This window comes from Pristis pectinata, chromosome 25 (assembly GCF_009764475.1).
Source record: "Pristis pectinata isolate sPriPec2 chromosome 25, sPriPec2.1.pri, whole genome shotgun sequence".
Lineage (NCBI taxonomy): Eukaryota > Metazoa > Chordata > Chondrichthyes > Rhinopristiformes > Pristidae > Pristis > Pristis pectinata.
In genome coordinates, this window is record NC_067429.1 from 21,428,027 (window position 1) to 21,447,605 (window position 19,579).

The following is a 19,579-nucleotide window of genomic DNA, read 5'->3' on the forward strand; positions in this document are numbered from 1 at the left end:
GTTGCAGCTACTTAATGAGCAGGGGTTTGAATTCAATGGTCAGTATGGCCAAATGTCTGTGCTTACAATTTCATGTAAAACTTATGTTCATGCATATAAGTTCATGCAAAAGTGGAATTTTAGAGTGGAATCTCCTGAGCTATGCTCTTGCCTTGGATTTTCTACTTTTGTACACACAAAGAAGCATGAACATTTAGCATTTCCTATAATGTCTCCTTCAAAATGGTGATCAGTTTCAAAAAGTAAGTTTCGGTTTTATTAAATGAACGCCTCAGTTGATTTACCCTGATATCATTCAATGAATGTGTACTATCAGACTTAGAAACTGGCAATGTGGACTATCAACTTGTCACTAATTTAAAATAATCAGCATTTTTGATAGGCATTGAAGACTATCAATATGAGGGTTTTGGTCTGGAACCTGTCATCCAGATTGGTTTTAGATCTCTCCTCCAGTCCATCAGAACCTACTTTCTACTTGAATCTGCATAAAAGTGAAATGATTCCTCAGAGGCCTATTTATAAATTTGTTTATTTTGTGCTTGAAATGATAATAATTTTATTTGTTTCAATTGTTTGTCTCTAGATCATGTAGATTTTCTGCGAGGAAATAAATAATCCAGTTGGAGCATTTTAATTCTAACATTCCTAAGTGCAATAAAAAACAAAAAAATGATGGGGATACTCAGCTGGTCAGGCACCATCTGTGGAAAAAAAAGTTATGTTTCAGGTCAGTGACATTTCATCAGAACTGGAAAAATGAGAAAACAAGAGTGTATTGGATTGTGGAGAGTGGGAGGGGTGGAGTGAACAAGGGAATGTCTGTGATAGGTGGAGATCATAGTTATCTGGATGGCACAAATACTGTTGATGCCATCCAAGAGGGGGTGATGAATGCCTGTTAACCACAGCTGATTCATCTGGATGTGTATAATTAGCAGGAGATTAATGAGAACAGTGAGAAAAAGAATCACTCGAGTTGTGAGATGCAGAACACAGTAGCTGCTGGAAATCTGAAATAAAAGAGAATACTGGGAATGATTAGCAGATCAGACAGCCCAAAGGGAAAAAACACATAGTTAATGTTAGAAATAGTTAACCTCTGTCATAACTGGCCAGTTCTTGCACAAACAGGAAAGGCTGGTTATCTGAAATTATTCCATTCATTATTGAGTTTACAGACATCACAAACATTCCTTTTACTCCCTCTGCCAATTTAAAACAGATTTTTCTAATCCTCATAAAATCATAGAGCTGAATTGTTAACTGTTTCTTTCTCTACAGATGCTGCCTGACTTGTTGGGTGTTTCCAGCATCCCATATTTCATTTCATAGTTCAAGCATCTGTAGTCTTTTGTTTTTACTTTTTGAATACTACAATTCAGTCAGATTTACAGTAAGTCCCAAAATGCCAAATTAAAGTGCTGAAACAGATCACAAAAACCAAAATGATCCAGGGGCATGTATCAATGCAACATCAGGAAGAGTAAACTACAGAAACTGATGGAAACAATGAGTAGGTCAGACAGCGTCTGCAAGGAGAGAAACAGAATCAACATTTTAGGTTGATAACATTTCAACAGAACTTTATTCGGCCGCTGCCTGAAATATTATCTTGCTTCCTCTTCAAAATTGCCGTCAGACCTACATCTTTTGCAACTTCTGTTTTTGTCTCAGGTTTTCAGGATCTGCGATATTTTGGCTTCCGAAATAATTAACCTGCATTTTTTCCGTTCTTATGTCTGTTCTAAATCACCTACGTTGCTAACTATGCCTTTATTTAAACAAATTTACAATCCGACAATCTGTGAAATGCATCACATCTGTCTCCACGTTGAGTTGCAGCTTTGCACCTTGCCCTGATCAATGATGGCAACCTCCGTCTTCAAAGTGACACAATGAAGGCATTGGGCATGCGTGAAGATAACCACGCCCCGGCGCATATTGGCTGCCCGCCTGCGCTTGCGCTTGCGCAGCTGCCAGGGACGTCACTTCCAGTCGGGCAGTGCGGGGCCCCGGACGGGATGGGAGCCGAGGCTTCTGTTAACCCGTGAGGTGCCGGGTCGGAAGCGGCGCGGCGCGGCGGCCGGCAGGACGGGAAGGGAGGGGTGGCTACAGCCGGGGAAGACCGCAGCAGACGCACATGAGTCTGTGAGTATGTCGGCGAGGGCGGGCCGGGGGTGGGCGGGCGAGGGCGGGCCGATTGGGGCTGGGGGTCGCAGCCGAGCCGGGTCTCCCCCACCACCACCCCCCCCGGCCACCCCCCGCTACCCCCCCCTCCCCGTTCTCCAGGCCGCTGCAGTCCCGCAGGCCGCGTAGGCAGGCTTCACCACCGATGAAACTTTCCGCCAGCCGTTGCCCCCCTCCCAAACTTCCTCTCCCCACACCCACCAACCCCCTCTGGTCCCGGGCCGATCGGAGGCCGAGGTTGGGTGCTGGTGGGACCTGCAGTGTACCAGCGCTCCTTCACCTCCAATAACTCCCCCCCCCCCCCCCACTTTTAAAGGTGACTTGTGGGTTTATTTACCTCCTCAATTAAGATGGAAGTCAGCCTATTAGCCTTTGGGGCTGCATTAATTGTTCCTTGCACATTGGCAGAAGCGAGGGCTTTTTGTGCCTGAAGTGTTGGTGCAAAGTTTTGTGTGGTAAATAAAAAAAAGTTACCTTGTTTTTCTCGCCGTTGCTGGATTTCAGTGTTTTTGTCACCGATTGTACTAGAATTGGGGGATGGTGAGTGAATTCTTCCTTGTGACTCCTGAGGTCACCGGCTCCTGTGATGTCACACCAGTTCTCTGTAGATCAGGCAAAAGTAGTGTAACTGCCATCAGAGCATCACAATTCCAGTTGATTTCAACTGTTGGAATACAGTGATGACTCTTTACCTTTCAACAGAAAATCCGGGTGAGTGGCATTTTTTAGTCCCTCCATTATCAGTGATAATCCTGAGTGGATTGCTGCTTTCTGTATGTCCAGTAGCTCGAAATTACTGTTATGTATTGCTCTCCGGCAGCCTTATTGGTCAGCAGCAGCCATGTAACTGTATCTTGTTACCTTTTTGATTACAAGACTTTGAGCCAATGGTAATGGACTAAGTGAGGATGAGGATTTTGATGGATTTGCGCTTATGGTACAAAAACGCAGGTCATTTGTCCCTTCCAGCTTGCTGTACCATGGATGTGTATGGTCTTTGACCCCACCTACACCTTCCTTGCTGTTTTGTTAAGCTATCCAAATATCCGTTGATCTATCTTGAGTACTGAAAATTCCCATGTTGATGTAATATAAGTAGCAGGAGTAGGCCAACTGGCCCCTTGAGCCCGTTCTGTCATTCAGTAAGATCTTGGCCTCAACACCACTTTCCCACACTTCCTATATCCCTGCCCAGTATATGTGTGACATCACTGGTAGTAAACTACTTAAGACCTTTTTTGAAGTTATTGTTAAAACATTTTTGGGAAGGAAGAAAGGCAAACTAAAGAATTGAAGCAGCAGCAAAAAGGAGAGTGATGATAGACTAGCGATAGGCTTTGGCAAACAGACGGGGCAAGCTTCAGGATAGGGGAGAAGTACAAGCCAGCTTTTGGCCTGCAATATTGAAGCAAATAGAGTGGTGATTTTTATTTTATAGATTTTTTTGCAGACAACAAAGAATGTTTTTGGTTTGGGGTTGATTTTGTAACTTCAGTCGTTGATTTATGGAAAATTGGTGTCCTTTAAGGTTTAGAACTTGAGCCCTTTGCAACTTGTAGGCACCTTCTGCCAAGAAGACTTGAGACAGGAATTCAAACTAAAATGTTGCTATAAATATAACAATTCTTGTCATATAGTATCTGTAAAATTAATTTTATTTTTAGGATCTATGTGTAGATTTATTTTCTGTACCCCACCAATGCTGCTGTTATCTTACTCCATATGTACAAAACTGCTCAGTTAAAGAGGTCTGCTTCACTTTGAAATTCAACTTGTAGAAAACACTACACAACTTGTGGAAGTCTTCATGCTGAAGTATACTTTGTACTGTCCTTACTTGGAGCCCTGAATGTATATTGTGCAAGGTGGTGCTTTTGTCCTTAATGCTTTGAGATTGTGAGCTGGGTGTTGTGATGAATGGTGGATCTTCTCAAGATTGAGTGTTGTGTCATTCATTTTGGGGAAATTCTCCATTCATAACTTAAACTTTTCTGGTCAAAAAGTGAACCAGATGAGTGTACCTAAATTTTCCATCCTCTGTATTGATTATTACAAAACATTTTGAAAATATTATTTCTGGAGGGGACATACCAACCAATGAGTACCCAAGCTTCAAATGGGGTTTATACAAGTGACTTTGTTGAGAAAAGGGACTAGACTATATTGTGAAGTGGCTTCAGACATAGAAATTCAAAGAAACAAGACCTTGTTAATAATCTACCTCTTTCAAAACATGCATCTTTTATCCATTTTTGACTCAAAACAGGTTTTCATATATTAATTTCTCAGTCAATGATTTATTTATTCCATTAATCCTCGTTCCTCATAAATTGTTGTTACTCAATATCCAGCTGCCTTTTGAATATACTGTCAATCCATGACTCTACATTCATTTAGATGGAATCATTTTAAGCAGATATTTAGCATTGCCAGTGCCAGGATTGTTGATGAAATTTACAAGAAATAGTGGTATGAAGCCAAACTACTTTCCATTTCAGAGAACCGTGATTTAATCACTTCCACTAAGTAAGCACCGATGTACTGAATACCAAAATATAAACGTAAGCAAACTTGATCTCTGCATGTAACCAATATGTAAAAGAAATTTCCCTCCTTCATGACATACCCCGATCTTAACATCACTTCCATGAATAATATCTTAAAAATAACTTGAGGTAATCAATGCAAAGAATATGTCACAGAAATTTTGGTTACTCGTAATCTGGTTTAATTTTTCATGTAAAAGTTCTTGTTTCATGAACAGTAAATTTGATTATTGAGTGCAGGGCACTGCAGTATGCCCAGATGGGAGATGAGCTGCATTGCAGTGCAGAAGGCCACAGACAGGTCAGGGTGGGAGTGGGGTGGTAAATAAAGTTAGAGGCAACTGGACTCTCAGCAATTAGAAGTTATTAAATGCATTGATTTCAGAGAGTGTAACTTTGAGCTCTGTGTAACCTTTATTGAAGTTGATACATTTGGTGCTAATTTGTTTTGATCCTTCTCTAATGGCCTGAAGACCACTATATTTTCATATGACCATAAATATTCAATTGTTGTGGTGTCAGATGAGGATGTGCTTGAATGTTCTTTGAGGAAAATTTGCTTTCCTTGTCTGATGTTACATATGGGCACTTCTCACAAGGACTCATAAAACTCCAAGGCCAAGGAGTAAAACAAGGCTGTTGTTGATAAAAGAAAAGTTAAAAATGGTAGATGCAAGAAATCTGAAGTAAACACAAAAAGCTGGAAACACTCAGTATGTCAGACAGTATCTGTGGAAAGCGAAACAGAATTAATGTTTCAGGTCAAAGACCTTTCATCAGAATTAAGGGTTTCTACCATTTTTTTGTTGCTAAATGAACTTTGATGCAAACCATTTTTTGGGCATTTATTGGTAGCTTGTGATAAATTTGGACTAATTAGTTTAAAATTGTTCAGTGCCTTAATGAGTTGTGTGGAGGAAATTGGGTTCTGCTCTTGGGGTGGGGGTGGGGGGGGAATCAATACTAGAAACTTAATGTACTAAAATCTTAACCATACCAAATTTAACTCTTAAATGTTTGTAATCATTGGCTTTAATATGTTTTGTTTTTACTTTTGGGAAAAGTCCTTGAGTGAATGAAAATATTATCAATCAAACTGGTCACTTTTCAATATTTGAATTTTAATAACTGCGCTCAGTATTTGCTCCAAGATAGTCCACATATACATGATATCAGTGCTCATTGTTTCTTAAAAATTGTACAAGTTAGTTTAAGCTCTACTTTTATCAAGAACTAGTATAACTTAGAGGCATTGATATAAACTCCTAAATGACTAAGTATTTCAGTGGTAAGCACAAGAATAATTTGGCTAATTAATGTATACCTTGTCCGTTACGAAGTGATCAGGTTAGATAGTAATGATTGAGGGTTTTTGTTTGGCCAGTTGTTGGCTCTTCTACAGTTTGTGGAAGGTAGAAGTGTTCTTAAATTCAAATTCTCTATTGTCAAGGATGCTTTCAAAAACCAATCTTGGCCATCTTTTACAATTACAGAAATACTCAGTGTATTGTTCATGTGTATATATGAAAGACACATGATGCTGGTAGTGCTCTTGAACATTTAACCTGTCAGAATATTGTGTGAGATGCAAAAGGAACTGAACCAAATAATTTCTAAAGGCTTTCGAGTTCTTTGAATAGGAAGTAGAAAATAAACAAAAATAAAAGCAGATATTTAATTGGTCGCTTGGACTTGGTGATGGGGATTATTTTTAATGTGACATGCTTGTGGTTTGTCTATAGTGATTTTTAAATGTTGCATTCTGCAAAAGAATTTGATGCTTTGTTTTTGCAGTTGTAATGTGAGCTGCTGTCTGTTACTGTATACTGCATGGATCCCAATACCTGCAGTAATCTGTACTTGTAGCCAGTTGCCTGATGACAAATTCTGAATAAGTTGTATATTACAAAATGGGAGTGATTTATAAAATTCCGTCCAACTTTTCAGATTGACACATTTGGTGCAATACATTTTTGATAATATAAGAATTAAATCCATTGTGGATCATGGAGAAGTAATATTGCTCTGTATATATTATGAAATAATCTAACTGAGGTTTTATGATTTCCAGAACCACAGAAGTGTCAGCTGAATCTTCTGAATTTGATCAGTGTCGTTAGTTTACTTGAAGTTCCTGTACCTTCTTAAATTTTGTTGTTTTTTTTGACCACCATAATGCAGTCTATTCCTGGTGGCATTTCAATGCAGTTGAAAGTTAAAGCTATGCTGTGTGCAGTGGGTTAAATGCTGTTCATCAGTTTCCTGACATAGGGACCTGAAGCATTGTGTGCTTAATCACATGATGGCACCTGTCCAACCTTACAGTGTGGCTTAGTATTCTGCATTTGGATTCAAAGCTGAAATAAAAATATTGGTTAAATGTTGAAGAAAATTGACAAAGGGCTAAAGAAATATCAAATCTTGTGAAAATTTCTGTCCAATAAAATCTAATTTGTACTTATTTCACTAATGAGTGATTTTTTTTCCTTTATGCACATGGTTTCATGTCATGTGATATCTTTGAAAATTCTGAAATAAAGGATATGAGGAATTTCTGACTGTGACAGAATTCCAGCATGTTAGTTGTTAAATTCCACCATTGCAAATAGATTTCTTACTCCCTGGTCAGCCATTATGGTTGCGGTGTGCTACATAGAACAGCACAGCATAGGAACAGGCCCTCTGGCTCATGATGTCTGTGCCGACCATGATGCCAATCTCAACTAATCCCATCTGCCTGCACGTGGTCTACATCCCTCCATTCCTTGCCTGTTCATGTGCCTGTCTAAATGCCTCTCAAACATTGCTACTGTATCCGCTTCCACTACTTCTGGCAGCATGTTCCAGGCACCTACCACACCCTGTCTAAAAAAAAACTTGCCTCATAAATCTCCTTTAAACTTTCTCCCTCTTACCTTAAAGCTGTACCCTCTAGTATTTGACATTTCCATTCTGGGCTAAAAAGACTTCTGGCTCTGTACCCTATCCATGCCTTCATTATTTTAGATATTTCTATCACATTGCCCCTCAGTCTCTGACACTCTAGAGTAAACAATCCAAGTTTGTCCAACCTCTCTCTGTGGTAATACTTTCTAATTCAAGCAACATCCTGGTGAGCATCTTCTGCAGCATCCAAACCCTCCACGTTCTTCCTGCAATGTGGCAACCAGAGGTTCACATGGTACTCCAAATATGGCTTAACCAAAGTTTTATGCAACTGCAGTATGACTTCCTGACTTGTATGCTCAACACCCTGACTGATGAAATCAAGTGTGCCGTACACCTTATTTACCACCCTATCCACTTGTGCTGCCACTTTTAGGGAGCTATGGACTTGCACCCCAAGATACATCATTGCTCCCAAGGGTCCTGCCATTTACGATATACTTTCCTCTTGCATTTGACCTCTCAAAGTGTAACACCATGCACTTGTCCAGATTAAACTTCATCTACCATTGCTCTGCCCACATTTCCAACTGATCTTTATCCTGCTGAATCCCTTGAAACTTCCTCACTATCCACTACGATTTTTGTGTCCTTTGCAAACTTGCTCATCGGTCCACCTACATTTTTAGCCATGGAGCTCCTCGCACTGACCCTTGAAAACATCAGTGGTCACAGACCTCCAGTCACAATAGCAACCCCCCACCATCATCACTGCCCTCTGTCTTCTATGGCCAACGTGGGAGGAGTTTTGTGGCTGAAGATCTGAGGGAGAAATAAACTTTTGGGCTCAGGTCTGGGTCCAGCTCTATATCTATCACCTACAGCAGGTGTACTGTGCTGGTGGGCGCAGATCTAACTCAGTATAAAGGGTACAATACTGGTGGAGACTGGTACTGTACAACTGGACTAGTTGCCAGAATTTTGGACCATTGATTCAGAGTCCAGTTCACATTCCTCCATGGCAGCTGGGGAATTGAAATTCAAGTTTATTTAATAAATTTACAATATAAAAGAAACTCGTATCAATTACGAAACTACTGGATTGTTGTAAAAACCCATTGCTTCACTAATGTCATTCAGGGAAGGAAATTTGCTCTCCTTACCAAGTCTGGTCTAGATGTGACTCCAGACCCGAAATGTGGTTGATTCTTATCTGTCTCCTCAGTTCAATGGCAATTTGGGATTGATAATTAATGCCATTTTCAGAGGCATTCTTTGAACAAATAAAAGAAAATATGACAGAATAATGCTGATGGTCATGGGTTTCTTGCTGACACTAACTGCAATTTCAAAATGCTGTTTTAAGGAGCTGCTGCTGCTTTAGTGGGCTGTGAGATTCTTTTGGTTACTATCTCTGCCATGGCTCCTGTAGATTTTTCTCTTGATGGAGTTTACTTGAATGTGAAGTACTGTGGTTATTGTGGGTGGACAGGAAGTAAATGTCTAACTTCTTGAATTAGGGGAGTGGGATATGTTTGTCTTGAGAAAAAGGTGAATAAACTACCTGTTTTCCTATTTTGTTTTTCTTTGAATGGACAGAATAAAACCTGTTTCTTCTGAGTAGCCTTTGTGATTTGGATTGTAAACTGGGCCCTCATGCAAAAATGTTATGTCCTGCACGACATGGTCTGCCACTCCAGGTTGGAGCCTTGAGGTGCATTGTCTCTCTCCTGTCCGCTGCTTTGCATGATTTCCCTTTGCAGAACTTTCAGACTTGTTGTCTTCAGACACTTCCCCTGTTTTCAACGTTTATGTTATCTCCTGTGCCATGAAAAGGAACTCTTGGAATTCTCCATCTTGAATGTGGAAGTCTTGATTTACCATTGCTACGATCAATACTGTGGCTTAAAGCATTTTATTTTCACTTGCGATTATCATGTCAGTCCGTTACTTTATTCTGTGTGTGTGAACATGGCTGGATGGTTGCAGTAATGCTTTTGTTGGCTGTGGAAGAAATGTTTTCATTTAAAGCACTGCAGTGCTCCTTTTGCAATATGTTACTGAACCTTTTGTGTGCAAGTCTCAAAAGCCAGCAGGTTGTACCTTTTTAATATTTTGCTCTTAGTTACCTTGTTCCAATCTGAGGTGTCCATTTTTTGCACCTGGGGTTTATTTCTGTTTAATGAAAATCAAATACTTTCTATTGGGACGGAAGTTACTCCTGTATACTATTTAGCATAACTTTAACAGTGGTAATTAATTTATTTTGGATACTCGAGTTTTGTTGAGGAAGGTTAATAGGGTGGGGGCCTTTTAATTATAAACTTGGAGAAATTTGAAACATTTAGTGCATTATGCCTTCATGGAATATTTAAATGCAAAGTTTCCTGCTGATACTATTTTCAAATTTGCTTATAAACTGCAGAAAAAAGATGTCATGTCTGATGTTCTCTAGTTTTTTTATTGCTCCAGAATGCATCATATTGGTTTCTTATGGGGGGGAGGGGGGGTGAAAGAGTCAGATTTGTTGTCAGAGATAGACATAATGCTCATGTGACCTGAAAAAAGTTTTATCATTGAAGCTCTGCGTTTCTGTAGTCCCTGGATGAGGTCCTTGGTTAAGTGACTTTTAAAATTGGCAATTTTATTTGTTCACACTTTTGCTAATGTTTGAGTGATGGACAGAAGTGGAGCCACTTCTTCAGGATTAAGAGTTCTCCAATAATGCATTGTCAACAAAGCATTTTGTGAACATTCTGTCTGGGGGAATAGTCATAAGCATTGAGTATATTGAGCTGGTCATTCACTGGCTTAATTATAATTGGTGCTTTTGCTTGTGCATTTTTCTGTAGTTGGAAGGAATTGCAGCCCATTGCCAGGGCTGGGCAGGATGGTTGCCTGTGCCTGACGAATGCCTCAAAATGTCAATTTGATGCAGTTGTAGCACTGCTGCTTCTGAAGTAGGAGGTTGTGGAGTCAAATCTGATTTTGACTTTAGGAAACATAATCTTTGTTATTTATTGTGCTACTGATGGATTGGTCATTTGTCAGAGATGCTGTTTTGCAGAGTTGTTAAATACTGTCTGTTCCTTCAGATAGATACAAGTCATCACAGCACTATTAGAACTGGAGCATTAAAGTTCTCCATCTCCGTGAATGGTTATCTCTCAATATTGCCATGGGTTAGTTGTCCTGGAAGTCTTTGAATGACTTTTCATGGAGAAAAAAAAACTCCTGGCTTTCCTGCAAAGAAAGTAACTCTTATCTCAAACCTAATTTGATTCTTCTGAATCCTTAACTTTGTTTCATCTGCATAAATTCCTAACAGGTTGGCAGAAGCATGAAAGACAGTTTGGAAGGTGGATGTAATGATGTGGGAAAAATACGTAGGTTGATTTTGAGTATGTGGAGGAAATGGAACTTGCTAAGTGGGAAAATAATCTGTGTTTGGGATTTTGATGGGGGTGCTGTTGAAGACTTGGTGTTCTGAAAGTGCTTTAATCTAGTGTTTGGTTAGGAGACAAGGTAACTTGGGCTTTGATAGTAAAAGTATGGATGAAAGTTGCTAGCATTGGGAAGAGAGATTTTTGGGTGATTATATCATGGAAAATGGTAAGTGACCTTGATAACAGCATGTATACGGGAGACGCAAGCTGATTTTTGGATTGAGCACTATTGAAGTGCCACAGCACTTAACTTAGCCTGAGATGACAGTTGGGATCACTATAGAGTGCTGGCAGGCAAGGAAGATACTGACTTTGGTTTTAGTGACATTAAGTGGTGAAATTTTGGCTCATCCAGATCCTAATATTAATTACGAAGATTTGGGAGCCTATGGCAATGGTATTGTATTATTGGTGTACATTATTGGTGTTGTCACTTTGACGAATGCAGCCTCATTGCCCTTGTTAGGATTGTGTATTAACGAGCTTCAAATGGGCATTGGTGGGAGCATCATCATATGCTAACGTTGTGCTCTGAGACTTGGCCATCAGAGTAGACAAGATAAGATATTGTTATTTGAAACACACAGTGAAATACATCTTATTGCTAGAGTTCTGTGAGGGGCAGCCCACAAGTGTCACAAACAAAGACAACAGAATAACTTTTAAGATTGGGAACTTATGAAAAACTGTTAATTTTTGTTACTTAAAATACCATTTTTCAAGGGGAAGAAAGAAAACCTTGAATGGAGAAAATTATGTTCAAATAATGAAATGAAACTTAGTTGCTGGTACACTGTTCAATTGTATTCACAAGATATTACATTTTTAAAATGTTTTGTTGTAATGTAATCACTTGTTGAGACCATCAATAATTTCCATTCCCTAGTTGGTTCTTGAATAGCTACAGCCCTTGTGGTGAAGGTATTCCTACAATTATGTTTTCTGGGAGTTCCAGGACTTTAATACCTATAATGAAAGAACAGTGAAAGATGTCCTATTTGAGTTGATGCATGACTTGAAAAGTTCATAATGCCAGAGATAACATTCCTTAGGCTGTCTTCCAGTAATAGTGTTATGATGAATGATCACATCCTTTTCACTGTGATAAGCCTTATAAATTGCAACTGTGTACACAATGGAAGAAATCATTACCTTAAAAGAAAATATGCATGTTTAACAGATGGTTTGGTGTGCATTAGAAAATTTGATGGAATTATCTTGGTTAAAATATTAAACCAGTTTCATCCCTGTGGTTTATAATGCAACTGAATGTCCTAGTAGTCAAAAAGAATCTTTAATATTCTTGTATTCATGTTTCAAGTTCATTTCTGATGTTTTCATGCAGCACCCTCAACTGCTACTGCAGTTTAAATCTATGAAATGTAGTAGAGTCAAGATGTGGCAGCAATTTTTCTAAATGTATTATGTACAAATATTATTGCAAAATGCAAGATTCTTTAAGTGCATTTGGCCATTGTGCTGTAGCAGTTGAACTAAATCGGAAATTATACTGATGTGCTGTGATCCATATGTGTCCTGAAAATAACTAGTGATTATGTATTGCTGAATAAGTATTTACCTGTACTGTCATCTGATTTAAAAATAGGAACTGTTAACTCAATTTTAGTAATTAAAAAAAAACAGGGCACTGATGAGAAACGTAAATTAGAAAAATGATCCATTGTATGCTACGGGGGGGGGGGGGGGGGGGGGGGTAACTATTGAGAATTAATAAAAATAATTATACAATGCACATTGGCCAGCTTTATTTAGAAGTTATTATCTAGCTAATTTGTAGTTATATTGAGCTTTCAATTACAATGATTTTGAGAATTTTATATGTCAAGCTGTCCTTTTGGAAGTTAACTAATTTTTTGAACTACTTATAATAAAGCTCTTTGCTTTGGAATTCCAAAGGAAAAATGTCTATCCCTGCCGAGGTAATTCTGATTTGAAAATAGGGTCTGCTGGTCAGGGTAAAGTAATCTTTGAACTAGAGGTACTGATTCTGTCACATTTCTATCTTTCAAGCTAATTTTTAATTATTCAGGATCTGAAATTTAAAAGTATTAGAGCTCAAAAATATGGGGTATATATTTTCTGTGAATTATATGGAGACTAATATCTGGGAGTAGATTCATAACTTCCAAGCTCTAGGTAGTAAGGTGTTATTAAGCATATTGAATGAAGTGCTGTGGAACACATGAATAAAAATCGACATAAATGTTCAAAATACTACTTTTATTTCTGGTTATAATTGGGTGAAATACTGCATTATATCTATTTTGTATAGGTATAGCAAATCAAGCTTTTCACATGATGCAAACAAATTGACATAGGATGGTAAAAGTAGAAATTTAGTATATCAAGTATACCAATATCACACATACCAACCCTTCAGATGGATTACTCCAAAGCAACTTCCTGTACACTACCAGTATGTTATATTCTGATTACTTCTATTGCAACAGAGGCAGCATTTTTAAAGTTCGGTATTGCCCAAAAGCAATTTTAGGAAGTCTTGAGGTTGTGGAATTGTAAATCAGTCCTAGTGTGTACAATGTCCCTCTTCTGTGTTCATTGGCTTAATGGCATTCTTTGACTATGGAGTGTTTGTCTTTTTGCTGCAAATGAATTGTGTATAATTGCAATAGAGTGAAATTTGTAGTTCTGCACTATACTTTGTGAATCAAAGCCAAATAATAACCAATTAAAACAATTGCTTTTAGAATCTATCTTGGTAATATTCTGTGAAAGGTCTTCAGATTTTTTTTGTTATGTTAAATCTGCTAACGAAATGGAAGTAATTATTGTAATCTTTATCCATGTTTCTGCTGTAAGTGAAAGGAAAGCTATAACTTGACAGTCAAAGTTCTGTCCTTAATGGGTATTACTTTTGGGTGGCAATTAGTAATTTTTCTGTTTTTTGTTCCTTTACAAGACATATTATCTTTTTCTGTGGAGATTTCTTGTATTTGTGGTTTAGTTTTTCACATTTGACCTGAGTGGAGGTGAAGGGATGTTTATTTTGCTGCTTAAATTTTTTTCAGTTGCAAGATGATCTCTGGAAACAAGAACAGCCTTCACATCATGTTGTTGATAATTTGGAACATGAATAAACAGTCAGGAAATGTGAGCTACAACAATAATCTGCATTCTCCTTTGGTGGTCCCTTAACTTTGAGAATGACATGCTTCCACTTCAGTTTATGGGTTCTGAAGTGGTGGTGAGTTAGTATGGGATCTACAGATGGTGCTACAGATTAGAGAGGAGGTGATTGAAGGGGCAGGTGGGTGAGTTGCTTGGGAAGTTCTATGCATCTTGCACTATTTTCATTTGGTCTCCACATACTCCGATGAAAGAGAATTGATGACCCCTGTACCTTTAAGGATGTCCTTCACCATTTCGTGAGTCAGGGATTCCCATGAATAGATAATGTTACACTTTTTTTTCCCCAAAGAGACTTTGAGAGCATCCTTGAAACATTTTCTCTGTCCTCGTGGAAATCTCTGTGGCAGAGCTCAGAATAAACTTCTGTTTTGGGAGTCTGGTTTTGATTATGCAGATAATTTGGGTGGGTTCATTGGAGCTGGTAATACAGGTCTTGATGCTGGGGATTCAGGCCCTTGATAGGATGCTGATGTTGATTTGTTTACTCTGCCAATAGATTTGCAGAACGTTGTAGAGATGATGTTGGTGGAACCTCTCCAGCATAGTGAGTGCCTGCTGAATGTAGTCCAGGTCTTCAAAGCACGCAGGAGGTGAGGTAGAGGAGAGCTTTCCAAGGACAGAGGTAGCCATTATTAATCAAGACAAATTATGCTTGCTATGAGTGATAATGCAACATTTTGTTTTCCAGGGTCCCACTTGTTTGGATGTAGACATACTCTCCTTTGTTGCCTTTACTTCAGAATACTTTCCAGTTGTTTTCTGAATATGGGCCATTTATTAAAAGTAGTATTAACAATATGATGGATGTTATTTCCCATCACTTCATTTGATATACCAATCAAATTTAAATTTAATGCTATTGTAGCTAGTGACAAGCATTTGTTGAACCCACTGGGCATTGTATCTCTACTTGTGTGTTTAGAGATCAGGGCTTCTCTCAACTCCGTCCCTTAAACATGAATTTCCAACTGTTTGAAGAAAGCTCTGCATATGATATTCAGGCATACACAAACTTTCTGAAAGAGTGCGTTTGAATTCTTGCCAGGCAGGAACCAGCCAGTATAAACTAGGATCTATCTGGGGAGCACCCACTGCTAGTTGCAGTACAAATGTTCTTTTAAGTGTTTCTTATTTGGTTGCAGCAGTGACTTTTAAAATCTCAAATAGTGTGTAACCAGGGGAAGGATTAACTCTAGTGACCACTGAATGTACAAATGGATTGATTTGCAGGCAATGCAGAAAATCAAATTTATTATTCAATGCTAAGGACAAGGGGCTTGTAACTGTTTTGACCATATTGTAAATGACCAAAATAAACTGTGGCCAGAATGAAGTGATTCATTCAGTTATTTCTTTCTTTGTTTAGTTTCTTGTGGCACTTGGGACTAATGTTTAAAAGTTCGTCATTTAGGAGAAATGAGTTTCTTTGGTTTCTGTCATTTAACAGTTGTTGGTTTATAATGCAGAGAAATGTTCAGGGAATGGAAAAAAGAGTGAGTAAGGAGCATAGATATTTTCTTCTCTCTGCTGCAATTTGGATGGAACTTGTAGGCGTTTCTTATTTTGGGATCTACATTTTTGAGGTGGCCCAAATCCAAAAAATAAGCAACCAAGGTGTTAGGAAGCTTTTGACATTGGAGAGTGATATCAAAATATGAGCAGCAGGGGTCTCTTTCCATTTGGAAGTGTAATTTTTGCTTTAATTGACTCTAGATTTCCTTTACCCTGCAGTGGTGTTGCTGGTTTGAAATTGGTATGGTTTCTCCTAATATAACTGAATTAAGTACATTTTAATATTTGGATCCTTTAGAAGGAATGTTGATTTGTTTTGGTCCAGAGTGAAGAGACGAAAGTCCAAATTTATACTCCTATTTTTTTTTCCCCTCAATCATATTGGGAAACATACTGATTGAAATTGTAATTTTAGAGCAGGAGTGCTGGGTTTACAGGGGTTTGAGCCATCATTAGATATCTGAATGGAAAGATTGTTGCGAACCACTGTAATTCATACCGTCTATGTTATTTGTTTATTTATCTTCTGGGTTGATATTAACTCAAATTAACAATGAAGCCCATTTTATTCCTGTACAGTTTTTAAAAAAATCCAGCTTAATTGATACCTGGTCTCTCAGACTTTTGTTCCTAAATAAATCCCAATCTAGTCTGATGGTCTGGTTCTGTACATTTTGTTTTAACACATCTATTCATCTTGAAATTTGGGAAGCATGAGACCAAATGCTTTAGTTTAATAGTACATGTTGAAACTCTGGCATTCTGTGGTCTGGCAACTCCTGTTGTCTGGCATGTTTTGGATCTGTAGTAGAGATCTGTACTATTTAACTAATTCTAACTAAGATCTAATTAAGATCTAAAATTAACTAAGAACTGCACTAATCTGTCCCTAATTAACCTAAGAGTGCAATTTTTGTGATCTCAGCTGACAGAGTGTCCAATTTACTGAAACTTCCTGTTTTTTAACGTGAAGATGAACTGAGGCAATTTCTGTGGTTCGGCACCAATCCGGTGCCAGACTAGAGTGTTTCAACTTGGAATCTGCATTGGATTCATTTCAATTATGAAAATAAAAAATATAGTTTTATCCTCCTCCCTTGCTGGGCACTGCATCCCCTTTACAATCAAAAATGGGTTTCTTGTTATGCCATAAGTTCCATTCCTGTGGACTCTAGTTCTAAATTAACAATGTGGCAGCATTGTGATTACTAATGACAACAAAAATGCTTGTGTGAGGACCAAGAACCATTACCATTCGCCAAACCAAAAAATATTGATGGTAACAAGGGAAAAGATACTGTTATGGAGATCCAGTACTGGAGTGGCAAACATTTGAAAATTAGGCAAGTTGTTCAAGGTTTAAGAGTCGAATTGTAGGGTATGTATGGAAACTGTTGTACACGTAATGCGCTCGCTGGCAGCTTGAGCCCGTGTTGGCCAACAGGAGTTAACTCATCCCATCTGAGGTGGTAGACGTTACCATAAACTTCAAAAGCTCCAAGTTTAAATACCTTTAACAAAAGAAAAATTTGAGAACACAGTCTCAATGATTTTCTTTTATTTGCTTTGACCTTGAGACTCAGTGAGCAATTCAAAACTGTTTCTGCTGTCACAAAAATTTGAATATATTTAAATTCATTCAGTTGTTTATTCATGCCAGATCAGACTGCTATATTTTCTCCACAGCATATATTTTGACTCTCCTAAAAATGTTTTTCCACTTCCAGAAGCCTTCCCTTATTCCCCCCCCCCCCCCCCAACAAAAAATTTCCAAGATTCTAAAGTGCATTTTATTGCCCCTGGACCATGCATGAAACAAGGCAAATTACACTGAAATGTCAAGTGCTCACTTGCAACTGCATCTTTGGACTGTTTAAATGCTTCTGTGTGTTATGTTGCATTGGTAAATAGTGCTCATTTCAATTGAAATGATTGAGTGTCTGAATCTTTGTAATAATTTTATTCCTTCCCCTTTAACCATAATTATTTCCTAATCTACATTTGAATTTGAATATTGAAAGCCAGCTCAGAATTGGTTACTTTACAAAGGCAGCTACACTTCTGATTAGGTTAGTTTGTGCTTTATGGACCATTCACACTATTGCTGTGCTGAGCAGGATGAATGAACAGTATTGAACTAGCTAAGAAATGGTCCCATATGATTTGTCTTCCTGCTTTCAGTAATTGTCTGCCTTTCATGATTTTTGTACTTCAAAGTTAAGATAACACTATCTTGATGATTATTTATTGGCTAAATGCATCCAAATTTGGTAAAAATGTACCATGAAGTTACAAAATTTGATCTGGTGGCTGTGTTGCCTTGCCCTGCCTCAACTCAACCACGGAAGCTCTAGTGTGCTTGGGGCGAAGAGGATAAAGATGACCTGATTTGAACTCAGTGCTATTGTCAAATGAAGACGTATTCTATTCATGTTATTGCTGGCAGACATCTGCAGAATCACACCATACCACTTCATTGTTGTTAAAACATGAAATATTCTGCCAGAGGGCAGAATAGTTAGACCATGGACTAGTGTATCTTTTAAAGCAAGTGTTGTTAGTTGTTTGAACCAGACGGAGGTATACAAGCACAATGTAGTGAACTGGTGTTGTTCTGGAATGTTTTGGCAAAGAGTTTACACTGACATAAAGGATCAAATGATCACATTAGTGATGAAGATTTTGGCAGAACTATTCAATTCACTACACCTCCTTCAAGGTGCTTCTACCAGCCTTATAGTTGTTGCATTCCAGATCTCAACAACTTGCTGCATTTTTTTTATTGTCAACTTAAATCTGTATTCTTCTCACAGGAAACAGTTTGCCATATTTACTCTGGTAAAACTTAATGATTTTGAGCCCTCCATCCTGTCATTCTTCATTACCTTTTCAGCTCTTAAATGCTTCTCAAATATTTTGTCAAGTTGAAGCTTGCCAGTCCTAGCACCTACCCCCTCCCCCATTCTAGTATGTCACTTCTGCACTTTCTCTAAGACGGACATCCTTTCTAAGTATGGTGTCTTGAATTAAGCACAGCACTCCACCTGAGAGCTATTTTCTATCAAATATCCAGTTCTGTCCAATAATTTGTAAAGGTTTAGAATAATTTCCTGGCTTTTTACTGCCTTCCTCAAAATTAAAAAAAAGCCAAACATAGACTCTTCTCAGCTTAGCTTGCCATCTACAGAGATTTGTGTGCATAGACTCCTGCATCCTTGATTAAACTCCAACATTTTTAACATATTATCATCTTAAACTTGTTACTGAAGTTTTTACAACTCCCTTTATTAAATTTAATCTGACTTTTTTCGTCTTTTCAGTTCACAAGTCTGTCTGTCTGAAGCCTAAAATCATTCCCCACTCTTTCATTGTGTCTTTTATTTTCATGTTGGGTGCTGACATTGTATTGTACCTTTATGCTGAAGTTCAGGGCAGAAATGGGAGCTAAGCAGCAATGAACGCGTAAATTATTTCTGTGGTTCTCGGCCAAAGTGGAAAAGGTTTCTGAGTTCTTTCCATCTCACTCGTATAAATTATTTTGATATGAAGGCATATTTTGCATTTTATGATGAAGTGCAAATCTCTTTCCTCACTATAGTCAGCTTGTCTGCAAATTTTATCCTGATAGTTACCTGACATGCTGAGTAGCTTATTATATTATTTGTAGCTCAGTTCAAAGAATGTTCGAAGCAATGTTCTATTGATTGGCGTGAGCAGTAGTTAAAACTGGTGGTAGTTGGCTGTACATGTTAATCTCCGAATGTACTACTGTGGTGGATTTGTATTCCTGATCTGGCTCTAAAATCTGCCAATGAATTGTGAAAACCT

General features: G+C 38.2%; 1 protein-coding gene across 3 annotated transcripts in view; it reads left to right on the forward strand.

Moving 5' to 3' along the window:
• The first annotated feature begins 1,970 nt into the window (after positions 1-1,970).
• spop (speckle type BTB/POZ protein) overlaps positions 1,971-19,579 on the forward strand; it is an 89,877-nt gene continuing 72,268 nt past the window's right edge. Inside the window, exon 1 of one of the 3 annotated variants that reach the window (XM_052038558.1) lies at positions 1,971-2,151. The gene's annotated coding sequence lies outside the window, so the exon portion shown is untranslated. Of the gene's footprint in view, positions 2,152-2,574; positions 2,646-14,844; positions 14,862-19,579 lie in introns of those variants that run through there. The other 2 variants (XM_052038559.1, XM_052038560.1) reach the window with 2 other exon arrangements.